Raw genomic sequence first — 18,747 nt, forward strand, 5'->3', positions numbered from 1 at the left:
TGGTAAGTCATGGTTTATATAGGAATGCAGGGAAAATACTGCTGCTGGCATACTGGGGGAAATTGTTAGCATGACAGGGCATCGGTGACAGGCACTAGCATGATGGAGTTTATTCTAAGCTTAATAGTCTCCCTTTGTTAAATACTGGTACTGGCATACCAGAGGCAATTCTTGGCATAAAGGTCACCCATGGAAAAATGCTGGCACTAGCATACTTGAGGAAACGTTGTGGCATAGGGGCACCTGTGGCACTAGCTCACTAGAGATACTTCTTAACATAAGAGAGAAAACCTTGGCATATGGGAGGGGGCAACCATGATACAATCCTGACCTTGGTAGTTTTTTTGGCATAAGAGTGCACCCAAGGGATATGAAGGGCATGCATGATAAAATGATGGTAAAATGCTGGCCCTGGCACCGTAGAGGTAATTTTTGACATATCGGGGCACCCATAGCACATTTTGAAAACAACGAGGGTCAACTCCTCGGGAGCATCAGGTTTCACTGGCTTGGCACACGTGAAAAGACTTGAAAATAAATGAGTATCCTTTCAGAGCCTATGGTTTTTTAACAAATTTATGTGAAAATTGTACTTTTAAACACACTACTTGGTCACATTTCATTTCCATTTTTTTCAGGGCGAACCCCCCACCCCTCTGGTCCTCCTAGAAAAATCCAGTATTTGTAAAGGGGAAGAGGCCTGGATCGCAACAGTCCAGTGCATGTATTACTTTCCTCCATTTTTAAAGATCACGTCAGTGCCCTAATGTAGGTGGATTCTAAAACAGACATTTGTCTGTGTTGTGTTAATGTAATTATGCAGTTATGGTATTTTAACAATATCAAGTATTGTGATGTCTTCAGTATTAAGGTCATGAGACACCACTTCCAGAGGATATTCAGAGTCAAAGGTAAAATAATATCACTTCCTGTGATGTCATTAAGGTCAAAGGGTGTGTGATGTTACTTCCGCTACTCCTGGCATTTTGGGGAGTTGACTTCCATGGGGCTAGCCTTGGGCATGGGTGAGCTGGGCTGCCGCCCAAAGCACCTTTGTACTAAAGAGTGTCAGGAACTAGAGACAACAACTATCCAAGCATGCCGCCTAACCTGGGAGCAGCAACGATTAAGGGTAGGAGTGGCAGGAAAGAGAGCCATGAAACAAAGGCTAAATAAATGCACCAAACACGTTTGGCGGTACCGAAGCGAGGGTTCCTTTTTGCACAAGTGCAAAGCCTGCAGCGATGTCAGCACTGACTCTTTTTCCCTTTGACGCTGACTGAGTCTAATATTCTTTTTTCATTGGGGGGAGATGTGAGTTGTAGGTCACTGCTGCAGAGACACATTTTAATACTGGGAGGAATGGCACCCTCTGGGGTGGCTGGCGGGTGGACAGCTGACTGTTGTTATAGGAGCTGACCTGTGCAGAGGAAGGGGTATTTTCCCTCCCTGGGGCAGAGCGTCTTCGCCATGGTGGATATCATCACTTTCTTTGTAAACCCCTACTAGTCTATCTCTGTGTGTAGACCACAGGAAGGGGGCTAAGACCTCCAATTGTAGATCAAAGGGGCTCAGGAAGCTCAGAAGGTTAGTCACTTGTAGATGCACCTGCTTCCATATTGACAGTCCTAAAAATTCAGTAATACTTTGGAAACTGACAGTGGTTCATGTATGGCGTGAACTTAATTCTTATCTTCTTTATGGTTCTGTTTCCCTTAAATGAGTGACTCCAATCTAAGGGAGAAATAGGGTAAGTCAGTAGAAGAATTCACTGGATTGGCCAGACCAGCGCTAATAAAATGTTGAGTTCTAGTGGGAAACTTTGCTGTGTTTGTGTTAGCTAGTCTAGCTTAAATCCAGTGGCACAGCGAGCAAGGGACCCACGTCTGGGCATACCCATGGCCACTTATATAGCAAATCTGGTCCAGGGAGGACCTGGCTTTGCAGTTCGGGCTGGACTGTTCCCTTGAGGAACAGGGTCAAGATTGATTTGCATCTGGCTGGGTCCAAACTGGGGTGGCATGGTGAACAAAAGAACGATGGATTAAACCCAGATCCTTGTGACTGGGGGTGAATGTTTGCATTGTTCAGCATTCCGTCATTTTGCTTTCTGTGTTATATTTTTAATCAATGCTTATTTAATGCAGACTTCAGCACTTGAATGTATTCTCTGAACTCTTTGATTGAAATGAATCAGTTGTTCAAATTAGCTTGGAGTATTTGCAGACAGGGCAAACTGTTACCATCTAATAACTTGCTATTGTATAGCACTTCATTCTTCAATTCAGCTGTTTCTAAGCACATGTGTCATGTGGTCCAATTTGATGATGCTAATTTGTTGATATGTGCTGGGACATCTTAAGGATCATGGGGGCCCTGGGCCAAACGTAATTTGGGAACCCCTGTTCGGAACAGTTTCAACTTATGATCCAATTTCAGCTCTTTCATGCCCTGTTTGGCCAGGTCACTGACAATGCACAGGCACACTCACTCAAATTTTAAACGTGTTTACATCTAATATTCAGGCATAGTGATGTGTGTTTTCAATATTATAACACAGCAGCAGCTCACTACTATTACTGCAAATAATCTCTCTGACACCCTCCCATGTCTCTTATTTGAGGCCCTGTATTCTGCTAAAACAAACTTTTTTATGGATGTTGCATGAAATATAAACACAAAAAATAAATGAAAGGGAAATGGTATTTTAAACAATCTTTTAACAAATTATTAAGGTGATCAGGCAAGACTCTGCAGAACAGAGCTGGCTGTATCAGGAGGGACCCTGAAAGACTGGAGCCATGGGCCATAGTCCACTTTGCCCATACCGTAAAACCTCGCTGCATATGTGAAAGCTATGCATTCTGGTATCTAAAGTACTGACATTAAAAGGCTTAACTTAAGTGGGAAGCACAAGAGAAAACCAGCCGGGCAGGATGAACTACTTGCATGTGCCATGAGGTTGACGCCTATTTTGGAATAAAGAATTGCTGCCATCTATAATCAGAGCTGCCTACTCACACGGTGCCACCACTGTGTGTCACACAGTGTTGTTCTCCCTTCTCACTGTTACCCGGTGAGGAGCTGATATCACTGGCAGGGAAGACGAGCTGGAAACCACTGCAAAGAGTGGTTTTCCAGCTCATCTTATAAGGTGTTGGACAGCTGATGTCTATTAAGGATTGTGAAAACACTCCCAGGATACTGAAAACAGCCTCAGCAAACATTTTTAGGTCTCGCCTACACAGCGCGCTTGCGCTACATAGGAGGACCTTTAGCCGTTGCTCTGCTCTTTTTGGAAGCACATACTCGTGCTTGTGGCGGCATTCACCTTGCGGGAGCGAGAAGGGGCGCGCCCACAAGCAAGAGTATGTGCTTCCAAAAAGAGCCGACTGCGCGCTCATGCATGCACGCACCACTCCCGGGACAGCAAACTCACGACTGCAATGCCAGCAATGTGTTTTGCTTTTACTGTGACAAGCACGCGTGTGCTTCAAAATAGCAGCATTAGTTATTCACTCATGCACGGCTGTCATTTACTTTGCGTTTTGCTTTCACTGTGGCGGTTTTCTCATCACTTTTTCCCTCGCACTCTATCTTGCTTTCTTTGTTTTTATCATTCACTCTGTGAACCACGTCCACCACCACCACCAACACCACGTCCACCACCACCACGTCCACCACCACCACGCCAACCACCACGCCCACCACCACCACCACGTCCACCACCAGCACCACGTCCACCACCACCACCATGTCCACCACGTCCACCACATCCACCACCACCACATCCACCACCACATCCACCACCACCACATCCACCACCACGTCCACCACCACCACCATGTCCACCACCACCACATCCACCACCATGTCCACCACCTCCACCACCATGTCCACCACCACCACGTCCACCACTGCCATGTCCACCACCACCACGTCCACCACCACCACGTCCACCACCACGTCCACCACCACCACATGCACCACCACCACCATGTCCACCACCACCACATCCACCACTACCACTACATCCACCACCACCACATCCACCACCATGTCCACCACCACCACGTCCACCACCACCATGTCCACCACCTCCACCATCACCACATCCACCACACCCACGTCCACCACGTCCTCCACCAACACCATACCACCACGTCCACCACCACCACCATGTCCTCCACCACCACAACATCCACCACCACCATGTCCACCACATCCACCACCACCATGTCCACCACATCCACCACCACCACGTCCACCACCACCACGTCCAACACCACCACATCCACCACCACCACGTCCACCACCATGTCCACCACCACCACCACGTCCAACACCACCACATCCACCACCACCACGTCCGCCACCCCTGCATCCCCCACCACCACCACCAAAGTCCACTACCACCACCACCATGTCCACCACCACGTCCACCACCACCACGTCCACCACCACTGCATCCCCCACCACCACCACCACGTCCAACACCACGTCCACCACCACGTCCACCACCACCACACCCACCACCACCACCGCGTCCACCACCACCACATCCACCACCACCATGTCCACCACCACTATGTCCACCACCACCATGTCCACCACCACCACATCCACCACCATGTTCAACACCAGGTCCACCACTACCACTATCATGTCCACCACCACGTCCACCACATCTACCACCACCACATCCACCACCACGTCCACCACCACCACCACATCCACCACATGCACCACCATCACCACGTCCACCACCACTGCCACCACATCCACCACCACCACCACCACATCCACCACCACCACGTCCACCACCACCACGCCCAGCACCACCACGTCCACCACCACATCCACCACCACGTTCACCACCACCACGTCCACCACCACCACCACGTCCACCACCTACATGTCCACCACCACCACGTCCACCACATCCACCACCATCACCACATCCACCACCACCACATCTACCACCATCGCCACCACATCCACCACCACCACCACGTCCACCACCACCACCATGTCTACCACCACAATGTCCACCACCACCTCCACGTACACCACCACCACACCCACCACCACCATTCCACCACCACATCCACCACCACATTCACCACCACCACATCCACCACCACCAAGTCCACTACCACCATGTCCACCACCACCATGTCCACCACCACCACATCCACCACCACATCCACCACCATGTCCACCACCACCACATCCACCACCAAGGCCACCACCACTACCATATCCACCACCACGTCCACCACCAACACACCCACCACCATGTCCACCACTACCACGTCCACCACCACCACATCCACCACCACATTCACCACCATGTCCACCACCACCACGTTCACCACCACATCCACAACCACGTCCACCACCACGTCCACCGCCACCACATCCACCACCACCATGCCCACCACATCCACCACCACATCCACCACCACATTCACCACCACATCCACCACCACATCCACCACCACCACGCCCACCACCACCACATCCGTCAGCACCACCATGTCCGCCACCACCAGGTCGACCACCATGTCCACCACCATGTCCACCACCACTACATCCACCACCACCACCACCACCACGTTCACCACATCCACCACCAACACATCCACCACCACCACCATGTCCACCACCACCACCATGTCCACCACCACAACGTCCACCACCACCACATCCACCACCACCACACCCACCACCACGTCCACCACCACCACGTCCACCACCACGTCCACCACCACGTCCACCACCACCACCACATTCACCACCACCACGTCCACCACCACCACATACACCACCACGTCCACCGCCACCACGACCACCACGTCCACCACCACCACCACGTCCACCACGTCCAAAACCACCACATCCACCACGTCCACCACCATCACCACGTCCACCACCACCACCAGCACATCCACCACCACATCCACCACCACCACCTCCACCACCTCCACCACCTCCACCCGTGACAGGTAAAGTGTCACTGGAGGGCAGGGGTAATAGGAGTGCCAACTCTGGCTGTACATGGGACATTTAAGGATGCATTGGGTGCGAGAAGACGGGAATAGGGGCTAGAAGTATTACACCAGACCCAAGATACATTTTGAAGAGGCATAATGTCACTGGGGCTCCTGTAAAAGCACTCGCAGCATCTCTACCTCACAGTGGCATACCTGCATGAGCCACTCACTCAAAACAAGCCAATAGGTCTCGCCTTTGGGACCTTATAAGTGTTTAGCCATGCAACACTTGATGTTGTTGCACCAAGGATATTGTGCTGGATAACTAAATACTTATAAGGTCCCAAAGGCGAGACCTCTTGGCTATGCCAATGCTTGTTTTTGTAGGCAAGCGTTTGGTGGGGGTAGGGCCAAAAGGCCCCCTCAGGTAATTCTTGGCAGGAGGCCCCGCCCCTCTTAGATGGCAGGTTTTTGTAATGTACCTGCTAGGTGCGCATGTGTGGCAAGGAAGCTTGCACAGCTGTCTCCTCATTATCTGTTCTATGCTTGCAAGCAGAGCTTGCACTGCTGCTGCCAGTGCAGACACTGCTCTGTTTATAACTAAAAAGGAGTCCCTTTGTTTACATCAAACTATGAGCTTATGAGGTGCGTTCTGGGTTTAGAAGGTGAGGCGGTTTGTTTTCCGCATAGGGAGCTATTGACTAAATGGCGGCCCTGCCTATTGGAAAAACTCTGATAATGAAAAACATATTCCAATACATGTCAATAGACCAGATTCCGACAGTAGGCTACTGACTTGTGAGCCAAAAATGGCTTTATTTTGGTTGTCTCCTGCCTGAAATTCCTTCAATAGTAGTCAATGGGGGAAATACATTCTCCCGATTATAATTTGATTTTGTAACCTCCCACTTACCTCTTCTAAAATGTTGGCATGTATGTATTCGACTCCTAAATATGAATACCACTGCCCACCACCAGTAGAAATCAAGCAATCCCCAACTTACACGAAAAACGTTGGGGTGTTATGTCCTCTCCGCTGCTCAGAGACAATATTTGTGTGACGCAGACTGAGTTATTTCTCTGCACTCATCTCATACCTCTGTCGAGGCCATTTGTCAGCTGGTAATGCCCTGTGTTGGGTATGGAGAGGATGGGCAGGGGTGTTGGATATAGGGTGACCAGACGTCCCGGATTTGCCCGGACAGTCCCGGTTTTCCACCAGCTGTGCTGGCAGATTTCGGCAATTTTGGCTCATGCCCCGGTTTTTAGAGGGGGTCGATTGAGAACAGTGAGAGACACTTTTTTGAGTGTTCTAAAGCTGTGCTACTTAACAGCTGTTATAAGTAAGCAATTTAAATAATAGGTATGATGTTGGTTGTACAAATCGCATTTCATTTATTTTCTTAAGGCATCTTCTGTGATCCTATGTTAATGAGAGCTGTCATTCTGCGCCATTCCGTGGATGAAAAGGTGTAGTCCTTCTTCTATTTTTTCAAAAATGTCCCGGTTTTTGGTTCTCAAGATCTGTTCACCCTAAAGTTGGATAGGAGGGTAGGTCAGAAAAACTGCTGCAGCAGGGACACGGAGGGCAAGAGCCCGTACTGGGGCGGGGAGCGTAAAATGAGAAGGTAAACACTCACGTTCACCTCTGACGTCAAGGCTCCCTTTGGCGCAGGAAGGGTGATGCTTCTGGAGTCAAGTGCGCGAGGAAATGACGCAAACACCTGAGAGGGAGGGCAGCCATCCGTGGGAGTTTGTCTGAGGTGTGAGTAAGAAAGAAAAAAAACCTTAGTCTGTCTATCCCGAGTGTGATGAAAGTTTGCTCTGGCGGTGGCGGATCAAGGGTTCCCTGACTCATATGTAGCAAATGAAATGGGTCTCCCGCACGCAGTTGGGTAGTAAAGCACAGCCATAATTGTGGTGCTATGGGTTTTTGACGCACTTGGCCTCAGGTCACTGCACTCGCTGCACTAAAGACAGCTATATCCATATGTCTTGCTTTGTCTGCAAGCCTGTCCGTTTTTACTGGGGCACAGAAAATGTTTAGAGGGCCTTCTTTTCCTGCTGATGGCCCTTACTTGTAATACCTCGACCCACCTTGTAGCTGCCCTCTTCCCCACCACACCCCTGCACTGTCAGCAAATGCCCTCACAGCACACATGCATAGCGCTTATTAGGGTCAGGACCAAGCGCTATATAAATAGTAGTGGGGGCTATATAGCTTTCATGAACCTATCTGTTTCATTCTACAGAGTGAGTTGGAAGCTAAACAATCAATTCATTTGCTCCCCCCCAAAACAATTCTGACGTATTGACTGCCGTTGCTCTATCAAGCAAACTTTGGCCTCCAAGTTGGCAATTCCTGATACCAGACACTCCCAACTAATATGTCATAAAAAACAGGTGGTCCAAGATACTGTAGAGAGAAAGGCGGCAGGCCAGAAGTCAAATTTGTTTGGGTGTGAGACACCCCAGACTGTTGGGGCGTGCTGTGCCCTACTAGTTTCAAACTTGAGGGGCCAGGTACTGGCGGCGAGAGGAATCCCTCTGTCCGGGGCTTTAAGTGGGATTAAAAAACTGGAGGGTTTCTGAAAAGGGCGTGGCCGATTTAAATAAGGGAGTGGGATAAAAGCACATAAACTGAAAATTTATGCTTAGCATAGTGTGTATTTTGCTACTTCTGTCATTACATCCAAATATATAATACAGCAAGTAACATTACACTTACAACAAGCCAGTACTATTGGCTTAGTCAATGGTTGTTAGTTGCATAAGATAAATAAGCAACAACCAGCCCTTCGTAGCATAGCATATTGAAAATGCTACAGTTCTCAAATGGTGGGACTATGTGACGAGTCTCTTTGAAGTTACATCAAAGGCAGTGAAGGGTGGTACTGCTGCAGAGGTAAGATTTACTTTTTCCATGGTGAGGGCAAAAAGGAAGAGCTCGATAGGGACCCGTCTCGGGACCTGCTTTTAAGAACTGCAGGAGCTGAGCACCGGCAAGACCCGGCTCACTTCAAGCCCTGCCTCTGTCTTTACCGAGGAGGGCCCAGCAGGTGCTTCATAGTTGCCCTCGCTGGAAGGGCTTCACACGAAGGGCGTAAGTGGTGGGACACTGGCCCCTTAAATACTCAAAGAAAGTTCGAACTCATAGTAACAAAAACTGCACAACTCACATCCCCCAACCATCAACTTCTGGAGTAAACGAGCACCAGAAAGCTGGTGGTGGAGTGAAACCCCCCACTTTCACGGCAACAAAACGGACTGATATCAGGCCAGAGACTGACCCTAATGGCTCTGACAGCAGACGAGAACCACACTGTCCTGAACACTGAGGGACCCAACAGGACATTTGCCACGGAAATACCTGAACATTTGATTTGGAGGTACAGTGCTTCACATGACTGACCAGAGGCGATGAAGCTCTGTGATTCAGGTCAGGTTCCTGGGCGCCATTTTTGAGTGCATGGTTGATAGGGCGTTGGTTCCGGTCTAGCCTATAAAGAAGCTATTGGGCGAATGGCGCGAGGTTCTACAGGTGCACCTACAGCCGAGCATTGATCGGGGGCTCGACATATTTTACAGGTAGGCCCATTATTTCAAACATGAAGGCTAATATGCAGGATTATGGATGTATCTGCTAGATTCTAGCCTCCGTGGAGTGAATTCAGGTATGTTTAGAGATGGCAAGAAATGTTACTCAAGTGCAACTCAAAAGACTGCGCCTAGAGTAACCTTTTCATGTGCCTTTGCACTGATTTAGGAGCTACGGGGCCGACAGACACACTCACAGCATGGCGAGTCAGTAGCGTTCTTTGCCTCAATATGAATAAATATAATTTCTTTCAAAAATGGCACTGAAACGTATGTACTGGCATTTCTGCAGGGCTTCATAAATCTAACTAAGGATCAATGAAGCACTATATATAAAAATATCACCATGCAGGTGGCAGTGCCACAGTGGGCAGTACTATGGACAACCTTCTATGAAAATCTTTGGGGCCTGGCATTTATTGTACAGTACATGAAGCACTTCTGTGTCTTCCCGAACCTTGCGTTATTTTTGCGTCGATTGGGTCCCCCTGGTAGTATGGGGGCTTGGCGCCTTCCTCATGAAGGCCTTATCTACATGGTGAAGACGTTTGCGCTGCTAATGCATGTCCTTTCATATGTGTGTGTGTGCTAATGCATGTGCTTTAATATGTGTGTGTGTGTGCTAATGCATGTGCTTTCATGTGTGTGTGTGTTCTAATGCATGTCCTTTCATGTGTATTTGTGCTAGTGCATGTGCTTTCATATGTGTGCCTGTGCTAATGCATGTGCTTTAATATGTGTGTGTGTGTGCTAATGCATGTGCTTTCATGTGTGTGTGTGTTCTAATGCATGTCCTTTCATGTGTGTTTGTGTGTGTGCTTGTGCTTTCATATGTGTGTCTGAGCTAATCCATGTGCTTTAATATGTGCGTGTGTGTGCTAATGCATGTGCTTTCATATGTGTGTGCTAATGCATGTGCTTACATAAGTGTTTTTGTGCTAATGCATGTTCTTTAATGTGTGTGTGTGTGCGCTAGTGCATGTGCTTTCATATGTATGTGCCAATGCAAGTGCTTTCACATGTGTCTGTGCTAATCCATGTGCTTTAATATGTGTGTGTGTGCTAATGCATGCGCTTTCATATGTGTGTGCTAATGCATGTGCTTTCATATGTGTGTTTGTGCTAATGCATGTTCTTTAATGTGTGTGTGTGCTAGTGCATGTGCTTTCACATGTGTGTGTGTGCTAATGCATGTGCGTTAATATGTGTGTGTCTGTGCTAATGCGTGTGTGTGCTAATGCATGTGCTTTCATATGTTTGTGCGAACGCATGTGCTTTCACATGTGTGTGTGCTAATGCATGTGTGTTAATATGTGTTTGTGTGTGCTAATGCATGTGCTTTAATATGTGTGTGTGCTAATGCATGTGCTTTAATCTGCATGTGCTTTAATATGTTTCTGTGTGCTAGTGCATGTGCTTTAATATGTGTGTGTGTGTGTGTGTGCTAATGCATGTGCTTTAATATGTGTGTGTGTGCTATTGCATGTGCTTTAATATGTGCGTGTGTGTGTGCTAATGTATGCACTTTAATATGTGTATGTGTGCTACTGTATGTGCTTTAATATGTGTGTGTGTTACATTGAACTGTAACTTCCTTCACTGCACCTAATATGTGTGTAAATAAATCTTTCACTACTGCTGGACTATATTTGTTTTTTTGATGTCAAGGAAGCTTGCAAAGCTGTTTTTTGTTCTCCAGTTGTGTGTGCGAAAGAAGCTTTCTCTGTTGCTTTTGTTGCGGTAATTCTGTCATGTTTGTTTGAAGGCAGCACTGCTCCTAATTCTATTTGATTTCTTTTTTTGGTCTCGCCTAGCGTTGCAGCGCATACACTGTCGCTCTGCGAGATCTATTGTTGTCGAGTCGATTTTGGAAGTGGAGTGGAAGCTCCGCCCCCCATGCTTTTGATTGGCGCGCGTCATCCTTTATGGTAAACGCTGGCCTCCGATTGAAAGTGAGGCTTTTTGGTGACCGCCCTGTCTCCTTTTGGCTCCGCCCATCCGGACTCGCACGGTCTCCTTTAACCCCTTCACTGCGGCGGGAATTCCGCCGCAGCGCTGGGGGGTGCGGGGGGGCAGCGCGGTGGCGCTGTGCTCATGACGGAGCCACTCCGTCATGAGCCACGGTTGAGCTGTGCTCATGACGGAGCGGTTCCGTCATGACTCCGCCCAGTTGCGTTGTCCCCCCGCACAGGCGGGGAAACAGCGCCGCGTAGGCGGAGCGGCTGCCAACGGTCGTGGCATGACGGAACCGCTCCGTCATGAGCACACGGCAACCGTGGCTCATGACGGAGCGGTTCCGTCATGAGCGGGGAAGGGGTTAACTAGTCTGTAAGCACTGTGTTTACTTTCTATGCGGATAATTCAAGGCACATCATGCTGGCATGAGGTGCGCTTTTACCCCTTCAGCAGAACCACCTTCCTTGCCCCGTCAGTTTGGCCCAAGAGATTTGGCAACAGCTAATTCAATTCGCACTGCTCAGAGATGCTACGGTATAGGCTACCTCCTGATTGGAAAAGTCGACCCTGTGTATTGGACCACCCGCAGTGTTCACTGTGGCCCATCAATCTACTCCACGAAATGGTTAATGCCTCTTTATACCCCGGCTTCTTTCATGAATGTGCCGGTGTAATGCGAGGGATGCTTGGCCCCTGCTCCACGGATAGCCCATCCCATGCATTCTACGTCACTTTGTTCTGCTGCAAGACCTCAGTGCAGGGCTCGGGTGGACGTTTTTCCCTACCTGCAAAAGGCTTGGCTCTTGGGTGAATCCTGTATGTACAGATAATTTGAGAACTGTTCAGGGTCTGCCACACCCCAGCCCTAAACTGAAGCCAACATAGTTTAATTTCTAATTGCCTTTTCATTACATACATCAGAGAGGTGTAATCGACGACCCTGGCTTCTCGGAGCGGTGCAAGTCTCCATCACTGTATTGAGTGATCTGTGTTCTGGGGGAGGTACAGTTTTCCCTTTACATGATGTGTACATTGATTGACCCAGTAACATATGATGTAACGCCACGGCAGAACGAGCTTCGTTCACACTGCATGGCCTCCTATAGAGAACGACAGGATTTGCTGCATATCTGTCGTGTCTGCCGAAGGGCGTATTCAGCTGAGAACTAGCGCGGCCTGGAGGTGGTGCCGGAAGTCAGTCGAGTCACACACCAAGGTCGCTGTTGAAGGGGGCATGCAGGATGACTGCACCCCCACGCTTGTGCACTGTGTGGGCAGGGTCTGGTCTGGGCACAGTGAGGCAAGCTTGAAACCGGCTGCAGGGACGGACGATGCAGACTCGAAGCACGCTGCCACTACGAAGCCACCAGGGTGGGGGAGGGGCACATTTTGAGATTAAGAAGTCGCACATCTTTTAGTTAGAAAAGCTGAAGTTACTTACACGCCATGGTTGACTGCACACGCAAACTAAACTTACTCAAACATCCCCAAGCAAGGCCTGCATTTTAATAATAAACCTCATCTGGAAATGGGCACCTTCTGCAAATATTTATGGCCACCCAAAACGATGACCAGGAAGGATGACAGCATATTGATTACTGAAGATCAAACACCCGCGCCATAGAACATTCCGTGCATACGAGCATGATTTAATGTAAAGCAGGGTGGCGCTGTTGGATATCAATATCAGTAAAATGGCTTACAGGAAGGGGACGCATGCTGGGGGCACATCCCCGTAAACACAAGACTATTTCTGTGCATTTTTTAAAAAGAATTGCCATTTACAATGCCAATAGCTCCAAAACTCGCAGTTGCGAGACCTATTGCACTGTAAATGCTCGTTTGTGTCAGTGATGCTAGCACCGCTGCTGCCTGTCCCTCTTGGTGTCAGGGAACCTTCAATTGCTTCTACCTGTGCCATGCCTGCTCTTTTGTGTCATTGAAGCTTGCAATGCTGTAGTCAGAGGTGTGTTTGTTCTGCATCTGGGGAAATTGCACATTTCACTCCCCACTGTATATGAGTGATACTGACATCTGCATACCAGGGATCCTGACAAGTTCTTTCTGGGTCTTAAGCCCCAGTAGTAAGAGGCCTGTGTGGTGTTGCAGTATTTACCGGAAGCAATAAATAGAGACACCTCCGGGGGCGATATTTACCAAGTCCTGTAAATATCTCGGGGCTAATGTACGATCCCCTTGCGCCGCCAGTGCGTCACTTTTTCCAATATAAAAAGTGACACGCCGGCTGCACAGGGGCTTGTAAATAAGCCCTTTCGTTCACAAAGTTTTGACTCAGAACTAGGATACAACAAGCAGAATTTGGAACCTACTGCATCGAACTGTGCATGCCACAGTACAAACCCAGGGACTTATTTACAAGAAAGTGCCGCAGCACTGCACCACAAACCCTTTGGCTGCACCACGCTGCGGCACTTTCAAAGGACAGGGATACGTCATATTTACAACAATATGACACATCCCTGTGTGTTCCCCTGTACACAATCGGCTGCCACGTGCCACCAAGGCACTCTTGTGCCATGGTGCGGGGAGATTGTGTCTGTGCACGATGAGGTACCTTCCTACACAAAAACAATAACAAAAAAAATAAAAAGAGATGATTTCCTCTTCCAATGTGTGCTACATAATGCAGCACCGTTTAGAAAGAAGAAAAAACGAGGAGAAATGTAAACATTTCTTCTCCTTGCACCTCGCTAAGCCACCCCTGGGGTGGTGTAGCATTCTGACGCATTTCCAGGTTCACAAATCCTCGGAAATCTGGAAATGCAGTAGAATAGATGGGTGTTGCGTGGGAACACCCACAGCAACAGTCATGTCACGCTCCTTTGACGCAAAGTGTTGCGTTAGAAGGGGCCATATTTACAAGGACAGGAAAAGCCACGCATGATTGTAAGTATAGGGGAGGAGGTTGCGCCAGCAGTGCTTCACAAAAAGTGACACACCGTGGCGCAAGGGGCTTGTAAATAAGCACCCCAGCACCCCCCTACCCCCATTAATTTTCAGCAAGCTGGAAAGATTAAAGTGAGCTGAGGAAAATTACTGGGTGCAACGTTTATCACATCCGATAATTACCCCACATGGAGAACTCCACAGAGCTTGGAATGGCGAGCCCTGCACAAACGCTACTTTGCACAGGATTCCGAATTTTGCTTCATATACTTAATCAGTGTGAATATTCTCCACCAGCCTGAATCTCTGTGTGTTGGAGTGTGATGACGGATGTGCCCAGGCAGGTCTGGAGGTTTCAATTTCATCAAATTGACCTTTGGTCACCACACATGCTCTGAAGCCTAACACCATGCAAAAACCAACAGAGACAGTCACTTGTAGTTAACATCAACCTATAAAACTCGTTTTTACAACACAGGTGGAATTGTATCAAACTTTTGTTTTGCAAGCCTACAATCGTCTGAAAAGAATTGTTGTCTGAGCCTGGTACTCCATCCTTAGTGGCTTGAGAGAGACTCTTTTCTTATTTTTAGGTGAAAATTGCGACAATGTGAAGCTTATTTTAATTGTGCTTTCTACCACCAGAACCTACTTGTAATGCCTTAAGTTAGCACCCTCAGCTCTTCTTCCAAATTACATGTGAATTCAGTAAAAGATACATTGAGGAATATTTCCAAAATAAACTCAGGGCCCACTTTGAGTCCTTGGTCTATTTAGATGATTAAATCCACTAAAGAAAGGATTTCTCTATCTATCACTGATCTATTTGAAACATTTTCACCAAAGAGATCTGTTCCTTCTTCCTGGAAAAATGCTACAGTGAATCCTTTGTTTTGAAACTTAAAGTGACCCTATGGTTATTGCTAACTATCGATCTATCTCTTATCTTCCTCTTCCAGTGAAATTACAGAGAATAAGGTCAATAGGCAAGTCTACCTTCAGGTCTATAGTGGACTATCATCACTCTGTTGTATTTGGGATACCTCGGTACCTGATGCAAAGGCTGCAGGTAATTCAGAATACAACAGCTATTTTGGTTCTTGGCCTTCTTGCGAAAGCTTCCATTACTTCAAACTTAAGTTTCCTTCATTGATTCCCAATGTCCAAGAGGGTTACTGTCAAAATATTATGTACTGGCATTTTCTTCTTTTTAGTAAATGGTTGTTCTTCATCCAAATTCACTTTAGAAGGTATGCTATTTTCAGTAGGTCTGATCCGCCAAGGCCGACTTACTCACTCAACAGTTATTCTTGATGTTGCAGCCGGCAAGCACATCGCATGGTTCCACTGGGTCAGATGGTATCTGCGGGACTGACCAATCAAATTGTGCATTTTTACTATTTTCCCATGGGACTCCCGTGGCAACAGATATCTATACATTTTAAAACTTTATTTCTCAAAAATTGCTGAACAGTTACACCAAATCACAAAAAGCACACTTTCTGGACAAATATTTAGCTTTCTGCCAATTATGGTGTAATTCTGTTAAGCTGTTTTTTTCTGCATCATTGTCTCATATTTCATGTGGAAAATACATGGAGAAAAAAGTGTTATGGAACTTTCTCTCGCCCCCTGTTTGACGGATCATCACAAAGCTTTCCAGAAAGGAGCTGTGCTGCAAGAACTGTGTTTTGGAAAGTTTTATTAAGATTTGTCAAACGACAGCAAAGTTATTAGCAAAACATAACACTCTCTGACTCTTTTATAACTATTCTGCGACAATCGCGAGAGAGAGACAGACAAACAGGGAAGAGATGGAAAGGATAAATGAGAAAGAGAGGGCAGTGTATGCGTCCCTGCCTGTCATTCATCTTGCTGGTGCTGGACCTGGTGTGTTTGAGGGACATGTGAAGTACTGCAGTCAGCTGTGTTGTGCTTCCTTTTAAATTGTGTGAGAAGCTTGCGTTGCTGCGCTCTGTGCTGCACTTGTGTGGGTGTGAAATAAAGAGAAAGAGAACAAAGACGAGGTGAAAATGTATTTGAGAGAGAGAGGGCCAGGGTACATGTGCCTCTGCATTGCAGTGTTCCTGCAGGTGCTGTGCCTGTAGCATGTGAGAGAGAACCTGTTGATGCTTTTGTGGTGCTTGTTCTGTTACTGTGGGATCTGCACCAATAGTATGTGTGCTATCTCTGTTCTGTGTAAGAGAAGTTGAAACTGGTGGTTCCTCTAGTCATGTGATGTACCTTTTTGTGTGTGACACCTCCTTTTCTATGGGCTCCACTATAATGTGTACATAAGCCTGTGTAGTCTTATGGTGCTACTTTCTTCTGTGCTATTCCTGCTCTCTGAGTGAGACATTAATGGGAGAATGTACACTGTATCAACCGTCAAGTGATTTACCTTCCTGTAGTGTGAGGGCAGCTTGCACTGTTGATGCCTTAGCTGTTTTGTTTTCATGTGTGAATTAAGTTTTGTGTTAATGAGTTCTATGCATGGAGCAGTGCTTAATTTGAACTGGTGTTTTTCGGTGCTTGACACTTAATTGCCAACAGCGGCACTTATGACAGTCTGCCACATGGTGGTGCTGTTTGTTTTATTTAGAGTTGAACACAACAACAATTGTTTATCAATTGAATATAGATAAAAAATGACCAATGCCTGCCACCAAAGCCATTCATATAGCTCTGGGGGCCTTGAATAGTCTGAAGTGCTGCACTTGTAGGAATGTGATGTTAGCAAGTGTGTTTGTGCTGTCCCTGTCAGCACTTGCCCGACAATGGGTGGTGCAAACTGCAGTGGCCGCCTGACGGGGGCCCTGGAACTTATTTTATTTTTTACAAATTAAGCATTGGAGGAAGGTAGCGTATTGTTGGTGCCTGTGCTGCATCTGTTTTATATGGAAAGGAAGTTTGCATATATTCCATTAGTGCAGTACCGATCAATGTGGCAAAGGGAACCATGTATGGTTAATGGCCCTGTTCTCCGAGTTATGTGTACTCCAGATGTGTACTTTGGTGCTACATGCATTGTTACAGCTCAATGGGCGAGGAAGTTTCTGTAGATTATTGCTATAGCTTGCCTGATTAGTCTGTGCACTAAGCTTGTACTAATGCTGACTGAGCGGTGTGTGTCACTGTATGCATGTGTGTCTATGCATGTGATATTTGGATGTCACAAACCTATCAAAGGGCAGCGGAACATTGCACAGGGTCTGAGGCAAAAGTAAACGAGTGATTGGAGGGGTAGCTGGGTCTGGGAGTGGATACTGACTCTTACTTCGTTGTGATGTAGAGCTCTTTAAAGAGGTCCATCTTCACCTATTCCTTGGCATGAAGCTGGGTTGGGGGGTCCTGCTGGATACAGGGATGTTGTTTCAGATCCTAGGGCAGATAGAGAAGGCTTGTTGCCTTTTTTTGCACTTCTTCATCTCCAGTCTCATGATGTTCCGGCTGCAGGTGTGCCAGGGCCACCGGCGATGGTGAGCTTGGCAGCCCGATAGGTGGGGTCACTGGTCACAATGGCTTTGAAAATGAGGATGGTGCGGGCGGCAAGCGGAGCCAGTGGCGCTCCATCAGGGTAGAGATGATGAGTTTATATTTCCTTAAGACCCCAATGATGTGTGCTGCGGCATGTAGGATTGTGTGCTGCGGCATGTAGGATTGTGTGCTGCGGCATGTAGGATTGTGTGCTGCGGCATGTAGGATTGTGTGCTGCGGCATGTAGGATTGTGTGCTGCGGCATGTAGGATTGAAGTACTGGGTATTTTAGACCCAGCGGTGCAGGGGCACACACCCTATGACTTCTGGGTTTCACCCTGTTCCGGACCTACAGAAACACAGAGTCTTCTGGGTGAAGTCAAAGAATCGTTTATTGGCTGCAGACCAATGACAGGTATCCTAGAAGTACAACAGCGTGTATGTTCTCAGGAGACTGCTGAAAATCATAGGAACGGACTTCATCTTAAATACGCTTTTCCTTGCCTCAAGCATACATTCCTAGGTTTTATGATACGGCAATATACAAGTGTACATTACAAAGAAAAGGCAGAGTCATGATGACCATCCCACATTCCAGTTCGGCCAGCCCACAATGATTTACACAGTAAGATTCAGATCCTACGTTTGATGTAAAGAGACCCCCCAAAAAACATGAGCATCTCCTGTTTTGGGAAACAAGTCATAAAGCAGGAACAAGCAGGTGTGGAAGAGATTAGCCGGGGGATTGTGTAGAATGAAAGGGCTTTATGACAGGTCAAGCCCTGATGCTAATCACAGGTGGACGGAGGAAGGG

The sequence above is a fragment of the Triturus cristatus genome, chromosome 11 (assembly GCF_964204655.1).
Source record: "Triturus cristatus chromosome 11, aTriCri1.1, whole genome shotgun sequence".
Classification (NCBI taxonomy): domain Eukaryota; kingdom Metazoa; phylum Chordata; class Amphibia; order Caudata; family Salamandridae; genus Triturus; species Triturus cristatus.